Genomic DNA, 9,201 nt, shown 5'->3' on the forward strand with positions numbered 1-9,201 from the left:
TCACCAGCCATTAGAGTCATTGTTGACTCTTGCCGAAAGTTCCAACTATGATGATCTAAAATTGTGTGAAGGAAAAATGATTCTTTAAGCCGATATTTTCTGCTGGGATTTCCCCCTACTTATATCTGATTTTGCCCACCTTGTCAATGGAAGAATTAAATCCTAGATCCTAGGAGTTCGAGTGGTTTGCGTTTATCGAAGAGTATAAGTCGAGCCTTTAATCTTGCTGTTTCCAAAGTCTCCCGACAAAGGTCTTCCAATAATAATGTGAAGCTTTCAATATGTTCCAAACGGGTCTTCACGAAACGGTTAGCTTTTCAGTGTATCCAGTTTAGTTTCGCATTATAGATGGGTGATATCTCGATGCTCCCGAGGGTTAGAAAATAGGAAAAAATAAAGAAAAAAAATAAGTTTGGAACGCTTCACGCCTTGCAGCAAGCCCAAAGGAATGTTAAAATCATTCATCTGCATGGAGGAACTTCATTTCCTTGTACCGCCTACGAATTCTCAGGAAAATGTGATTCCCACAAATCCTGCAGCGCATAGAAGCATCACATGGATTTGAGTCTAGAACTCTCTATTGCGAAGCTTACTTACTACTCTACCATTAGTTTACTTCGCCGACTTACAATAGATATTTAGTATTTAGTAGATGTATTATTTAGCTAATTTACCAATTCAATTGAATTCCCCTGTTATTTATTGATATTCTATATCTGCCATTAAGAAATACAACATCCAAACGTATTTTTAAATACCCCTGATTCTTTTTTTTCAGACCCACCGTGTTTAATTCTACTCTCATCCTCACCTGCGCAGTTACCTTCACTTCCCTTCAAAAGTGGACATGGATGGTGAAAGTGAGTATCATGCCATCAGGGTTAGCATCACTAACTTAAGTAAAAAGCATAACGCGTTAACGTCTAGTGTGTGTAAGAAAAAAGTATACATAAAGTTTATGGTATGCAGTAAAGCATTTTATGTCCATGCACGCTTTTCATTGGTCCTCGGATACGCAGACATTAGCCGAGAAGGATTATATTATGTATTGAAAGAATTGACGAGAGTGGAAGTTTCACCTACCGAAAGAAATTTTGGTTAGAGCGAGCGTCCTGTGGAATGCTGACCTCGCGAAACGGTCCACGTGACTGGAGTAACGCGATGGCTTGAACGAGGACGATAAAAAAACTTAGCATTCTATGCAGAATTCTAAAGAGCCCAATTTCTTCGACACTTCGCCCGTTCGACCCGAAAACAGACCCATAAAAATTTTACTAGCTGCTCTGCGGAGTGCCTATGACTCATGAGGCGTTTAAATTAACCTCCTCATGCATAAATGAACGCATCCAAGGTTCGAACCTTTTATCGAGTAAAATTATGGAATAACCACTTTCCCTTGGCATTCCAGTTATTGCCGCTCTGGTTTAGTATTCTGTAGGCTTCTGAGCTCTCGATCCTACTTACCTGGAAACCGTGAGTTCAAATCTGTGTTTCGAAAATTTATCGGCCCGAGGTTTTGTTATGGTTTCAACACACACCTTTGCTAAACGATGACTTACTGGGGAAAAATGAATTTCAATGCGCTACAATTTTAGTCGTTTCATTGTAATATTTTCTATTGCCTATTGTCTAGAGGTGAAATAGATAGATATTCTTCTTTATTTTGGGGCGAGATTGAGACTATGGAGTCTCTTCTACTACCTAACCCGGGGTTTGGTGGTAGAAAAGACTATCTAGTTTCAATATCGTCCTAAAAAAGACGCTGTATTATAATTATTCGCATTATTTTCTACAATAATTTAATCTGGTTTAACCTAAAGGTCGAATAATCATAGGTTTTCTGAAAGTTTCAACAAAGACTCAAAATTTTTAAATATATGTATAATGTTTAACATGGACTCTTTCGGAAGGCGCTAATACATTTAGTAGAAAACATTATTTAAAATAGGAAAAATTACCCCAGCTTTTAAGCCGCTATATTACAAAATTGGACACTCAGTTGTATTAAGATATCTCATAATAGCTATTAGATTATATTTATGAAAAATAGTTGTGTACCATATACCTCATTATTAGAGATATGATTACTTAAAGCTGTAATGCTGCAGATATTACGAGTGGAGGGAAATATGTCAAATAATTGAGTTGACTCAGGTAATTTCAGAATATATCGACATATTTCCAAGTTTAAAGTTAACGCAATCTTTTGATTATTAGCTAGCAAATAACCAAGAAGTTTATGTTTTAGGGCTTCCTTCGAACTTATATCATTGAAATATAATTTGGTAGATAGTTGATTTTTACAAATAATGAATTTTTCGCCATACTTAAAACAAAAATTCCTTATCAGCGATGTATCAATTATAACAATTCACCTTCATTATGAACGTATTGTATAGATTATCTTCCACCAATATCCATTAGTAATATCGTTAATTACCATCAACGGGCAATCCTAAGAAAATACCTAATATCCCTATATGATCACGCGGTTTGGGCGAACCACCATGATTATGGGTTTTTTTCATCAAGATGAATATTTTTATGGAAAAATACTGATACTGAAATTGATATGAAATTACAGGGTTACCCTGTGCAGGTATACGGATGATTTTTGTCCGTCTGTGAGTGTGCGGCAATGAGATTAAATGGAAATAAAAAATAAAAAAAGTATGAATCTGAGAAACACAAAATTTTACATTAACGATTTTTTTACCAAGTGGATGGCTTGTATAAAATGTGGGCCATCAAATACGCTGTCAGCTTTTTTGGTCAAGACGTAAGCATTTTATCAACATCAAAATGAACGCATTGTTTACCCCAACTTATTGATTTAATGATCCCTTAAAACTATTCGTTTTCGCAATGTATTGGCTTACTCATCCTTTGAATGTAGACCTTTAAAACCTTAGGCCACAAATTGAGTCTATGGCTAGAGCTTTTCATTCAAATTTATAATTTCCCATGTATTTACATAGTAAAAATATTCGTAAAACCTATGATTCCAAAGCTAGTTGTAAGTCATTCCCAATCCATTGTAATTTTAATTTAAAAAATTTACTTTTCCAAAAATATGAGCCTGAAACCTCACTTGCAAATGTATCCCAAATTTGAACCATTTCGCACTTTCGCCACGGGCTTATGAGATAAATCGTTTCGTATTTTTTTGGATTTATCTCAAAGTTGCTCTGTCTTCTGATTCCTCCAGAAATCGCTAATGGAGACTTCAGCTCAGAAGCAACGAAGTGGATAATTTTGCATGTGTACCTACGGTTTAATGTATCGTTCCTCAATGTTAAGGCGTCGAGATTCCCGAGATTGAGTTTTCGTCAAGAAAATCCGCCTTTAATTTTCGGAGGGAGTATACCCGTCGTGTAATCAGTTGTTCTTGGGAAGTTTTGATGCTTCCATTGCTTGTCGTCTCTCGGTGTCAATCATCTTTAAGTTGGCAAATATTTTATAAATTTCATCACTAAAGATCGGCTTAATGTATTGATCTCGCGTTGATTTTGTTGATCATGACTTAAAGTAGTAACACAGTAAAGCCAATAACAAATTTCTTTAGAGTATCAATCACAAATCAAGTACCATAGTTGTTCCTCCTGGTTCAGTAGGCTCCACGCTTAAACCGCTCGCTACCTTGACGTTTGTGAATATAGAAACACGTCTCGCCCAGACAACCTTTCCCGACGCAAAATTTCATTAAAATCTTTTCTGACATCAAACTGTAGATTAAAAAGAAAATGCTGCCGAGATTGGATTGGATGGAGAGCTAGATACGCCTCAGGTTATTAATTCTCATTCGCATTACCCTGAGCGTGGATGTTCGCACGCAGATGGTGCTGAGAGGGAGATGGACAAATAGATGAAATCCTTGATAGAAATACGAAACTGCCGACTAAAAAATTCAAAGCATTTTACGACGCCGTGACATGAAAGAAGCCTTATCGGGAGTTATGGCAATATATTTTGCAACATGAATGTATGCTTGTATCAGGAAGTTTTCGAATCTGGAGAGAGTGCGCCATAAATAAATAAATTTTCATGGTAGGAATAATGCATGTAATGAATTATTTAATTATTTAAAAGTCAAAAGTATTATACGTTTAATATGTCACAACTGGAAAATTTATCTCTCATATCTTCAACCTCTTCGTATTTTATTTCTCACTAATATAAAATCACGTAAACGCATAGTTCTTTGGCGGTATCGTTTGATATTAAGCTTACGAAAAGTCGGAATAAATGTAATACTTTGATACAATTAAACAAATATGAGCTGCGATAAATAAGTCAATAATTATTTCTTTATTTCAACAGGTACTTAATGTTTTGCTTCTCTCAGTCTTTGCATTTAAACATGTAGTGGGGAAGTGTATGATAGGCGATGAAGATGAACACCTTGGTTCCGAAAACATTCTGTGAATGAATGAGTAATAAATTAAAGTTGTTTCTTATGCTCACGGTTTAATAACCATGCAGAGTTATGATGAGATATGACCTCCACCACCCAAGAATCAGAAATACATAACGATGCCGCTGCTAATCATTTGCGCATTCCTGGAATTAAGAATATTTTAGAAACATCCTTATGATTCATAGATCTTTTTTAATATTAATTATACAATTAGCTCTGACGTAATTCCAAAAACTCCAGTCACCAGTGTACTTATTACTATAAATATGTCTATATGAACCGAAAATATATATATTTTCACTAGTTTTTCCCCACGGAATTAAATATGAAGGGTACAACGTCCTTCACCGAATTTTGGCGTCATCGGGTAAAATTTTAAGCCTGAATTAGTTGTTTTCACGCAACCGAAGGCATCTGTTACCTGAGTATCCGCCTAGAAAAATATGCATAAAGAGAATAGGATTAAGGACGGAACGACGAGAATTGGAATGCGGTGGGAAATGACTGATGCCGAGGGTGAGTGAACAAACGTGTGGATCGGAAGGGCGAACGTAGTTGGGTGTTAGACCTTAGGGAGTGGTTATAGGAGAGGGGGAGGAGCGAAGTGGGGTGGAGAACCCTCGTTCTTTTTCTTTTCTGAAGGGGAAGAAGGGAGGAGGGAAAATGGGGAGAGGGGCGGTGGCGATGGAGAAGAATGAGAAGGTGAAAGTGAGGAGAGTGGAAATCGGCGAGGCGGAGGTTCGGGGTGGGACGGGGTAGGAGGAGGAGACCCGTGGCGGTAAGGGGGGAGGGAGATGGCGGAGGGGGGTGGGCGGGGAGAGAGGTGGAGGGTAGGCGAGGTAATGGGTTGGGATGGACAGACAGACAAACGGCTTCATCTATTCGAGGCGACCTCCCGCAGCAAGAGGCCCATCTTCCACGCGACGCATTAACCGGCCGATTCATTCGCCGTGTCTCTCCCACCGTGATTTGTTTTCTCGCCGGGAGAGGGCGTGTGGTAGGGCGCTGTCACGTTCGCAGCCCTTCTATTTTTTTCCTCTCTTTCTCTCTCTCTTCTTCTCCCTTCTCGTTTTTCGCCCATCCTCCACACGCTCCGACTTTCTTTCTATCGCGAAGGAAACTGTAATTATAGAATGAAGACCTCGCGGAGGTTTTTCTTCTTCGTCTTCTTCTTTTAACAACCAATTTTTTACTCTACACTCTTTCAGCGTGACAAGAGGAGGTTTATTTTCGGGCGTGATTTTTCATTTCGGGATCGGTTGAAACGTTAAAGCGACGGATTTTTACGCCGAAATGAGACCCCATTCACGTTATCGTTATACGTACATATATATTTCTTAATGCCGGCACGCACTAAATCATCCGACACGAGGGGATATTAGGGCAACTACACATTCTGGGTGAACGAAAATTTAGCGCGCGTGGTCCCGGCCGAACCGTCAGCGCGAAGCTCGAGTCTGAGATTGTAAAATCCATTCATGCTCACCATTAAATATTAAGCTAAATGGAGAGCATGAGAAGGGAAAGAATGTATAAGCGATAATGTGCTTTCATGTTCCCCCGACATGAAAATACCACCGATCCGCCATGTCTTCTTGGATGCGCCCTTCTGCTTGGAAATGTTAAAGACGGTAAATAGTCGAGATTTTTTCAAATGGAGCCATAGGAGTGAATGATAATCGCATTATTCTTCAATCGCAGCGATTTATATTGCGGACCTTAGGAAAGAAACAGCCCCAGAGGAATTTCTCAAGGAAAAAATAATACATTTTTGGTGGTGCTCTTCAACCCTTTCTTCGAGGGAATGACGTGACATGTGAGACAAGACTTCGACCCTCATCAGTTTCCCCATTTAATGCAAATTTTCTCGGCTCGATGTAAATGCTCACTCCGTCATTTTTTTTTACACTTCCATTTCGGATGCAAGTTTTTTTTTCGATATCTTTCTCGCTGGAAGCTTTCCGCTTAATTTATTACGCCCACCCAACGTGATCGGGACACTTGGTGCATATCTCTCTCTCTCTCGTGTCCGCTTCCCAACCTCCCCGGACCTCTCCTTAACCCCCCCCATCTCCTACCCTCTCACCCTCCCCATTCCGGGCTCCCCTGCCCCTCCCCTCCCCTCCCCTGGCGCTGAAGGCCCGAAGCAAGTGGGCCTTCAGCGCCCCTCTCACCCTCGTCCGCGGACGCGGTGCCATAAACCGCGGGCGGTCCGATATTTGCGGATGCCTCCCTGTCCTCGAAATTGGTCTCCGAATGTTTTGTTTGAGCGCATGCCAAATGGGGCGCTTCATAACCCGCGGAGGTGCGCCCGAGTCCCCTCTACTCCCTCCCTCTCTCTCTCTCATCTCACCGAACTCTCCAGACACGTCTTTTCCTGTTCCTCACCCCTTCAATCCACTCCTCACCCTCCCACCACGGCTACTCCTCCTGCGAAACCAAATCTTCTCCCGCCATCTACCTCGATCTCACCCCTCACGGGACCAACCCTGTTCCTCCACCCTCCGCGCGAATGAAACTGCGATAACCTCCGCGGTAAATCACCGACTTCCCGATGCCACCCAGCCCCGGTGGTGTCGTTGGTGCCTCCTCTCGTGCCTCGTTAGGGAACTTGGGGGAGGGCAGTCGGAAGTATCAGCGACTTCGGTCAAAAAGTTTCGACCGCGACGACCCGGATTTTGAGAAAAGGGGTGGCGTAATTACGTGACCTCCATTCGGGATGCCCCGCGGGAATGGACGCGCTCGTCCAGCTGAATGGAAGGTGCATTTCGTTGGAATGAGTTATGTGCATCCCCCGGGGTGAAGAAATCGGCGAAAATTTCCGCGTGCAACAGACGGGAGCTGAGGCAAGGGAAAATAATAGCCAGAGTTCCAACTGGAACGACAAGATCATGATCAACTGAAATGGCGATTATTTGGTCATTTAGTCGTGACGATCCCGAAATGTAAAAGTAATTTGGGTCCTCTAAACGATAAGGGCATAACGTAGAATATCATCATGATTTAATGTGAAGAGAGGCAGAGGGAGATTGAAGTGACTGAAAAGGAGGTGAAAAAAATCAGCGAATGTGTATAGCATGTATAGGAAGAAGGAAAGAAGTAGTTATAGGGAAATCCGAGGAAGGAAGAAATGTGGAAGGGTAAGATTTTGAGAATTAATTGGATATTGAAGGACCGGTGAATGATTCTTACACGTTAAAATTGTTGCGCCTTAATAGATTAGCGGATGACTCCGTTAAAAGCTACAGTCGCGGCATCTCCCGCATTTTCTTTGAGTTTGGGAGGTGGTTAGATAAGAAGATTGAGAGAAATAAATAATTGACATTTTAGACGACATGAAGAGAAGTAAAAAGTATTTAGATTAAGAGAAGAAAAGAATGTGCGTCAAAGGAATTTAATTTCGGCGGGTGCCGAAATGAAAGAAGTAACGTTGTAATTCCACACACATTTTATTCAAAACACGACCTGTAGGTTTCGACTTTGGACGTTGGAATTAGAAATCTACGCCTAAGATTACAAATTTCGACGGATGTCCTTATAATCCAACGATGATAGTATTTTTATGAGAATGCAACAATTCAAGTAAAAATGCTGTAGATTTCAACTCCAAGCTGTATATTGTCTGTGACAATCCTATTTATACCAATATGGGTTGGGCTAACACAGCATCCATGCCCAATGGGGTACTTGATTGAACCTGCAACTTTGCGTGGCCACCTTACCGTTGTCACTTCCACCCAACTAGCACAGCTGCAAGATTCCCCGAGTATGGATTCTTAAAAATGGCTTTTTCCCTTTTACCTGATTTATTTTTCATCATTTTGCGAGTCAATAAGTTTTATATATTTTTTTTTACTTTTGTGTTGGTAGTGATTTGAAATCTTTGTATCACGGAGTCAATAGTTAAAATATCGAGAATAAACTTTGTCAACAAACTAATTACATTTCTCTAATTTAAATATTTGATTTTCAATGCCAATCCAACTGGTATTTATTGGATTTTTAAAAGTCTATTGATAATGCGATCTCTTAACATGTAGTGAAAGCTTAAACATAGCAGACAGACACTGTTAGAACGGATTTTATATCGCGGACTAATGACTTCTATGCATTTTAACGCTCCTGTTTCCATTGATATATCTGTATTAGATAGCAGAAAATAATGAAATCCTTCCAATTACTTTTAGGTCACTATATATTACCCTGGGAAACAGATTCTTTGATAGAATAATGAAATGAACAGAACGTAAGTTCAATAATTAAGTTCCTTTTTGCAACATTTCACACTGACTTTCACTTACAGCGTATAAATTTAAAAAAAAACATCATCCTTGAGATGCCTATCTAGAGTCATGTGTACCATAACTGCCTTCACCACTGCTGAATACTTATATTCACCTCATTCGTTGAATTTTATAAATTCGTCCCAACATTGATAGAAAAATCCCCTATGTTCACTGATGGAACGAATGTCTTGAATGAACTTCATTTGCTATCTATCCTTCCGAGAATGTCACCCATCCTACGTAGTGTGATTCTCAACCGCCGGACGTCACTTCGCGGGGGGAAATATTTTCGACCGGAAGTGGGAGGACCTCATGGGGTCCTTCAGTTTACACGCACGGTTACGCGGGTTCGAGCGCGCTAAGTGTATTTATCTAATATTTAGCAAAAGCTTCAGTTATTTTTGGTGGTGGTCGACCCTCTCTCGGTTTTCGGTTTGACTCTAAATTGGTCACCAAACAGAATTACCTTGATGGGAGCCACGAACGCACCTCGTCCCC

The sequence above is a fragment of the Hetaerina americana genome, unplaced genomic scaffold, assembly GCF_022747635.1.
Source record: "Hetaerina americana unplaced genomic scaffold, ioHetAmer1.1.p SCAF_193, whole genome shotgun sequence".
In the NCBI taxonomy this organism is placed as follows: domain Eukaryota; kingdom Metazoa; phylum Arthropoda; class Insecta; order Odonata; family Calopterygidae; genus Hetaerina; species Hetaerina americana.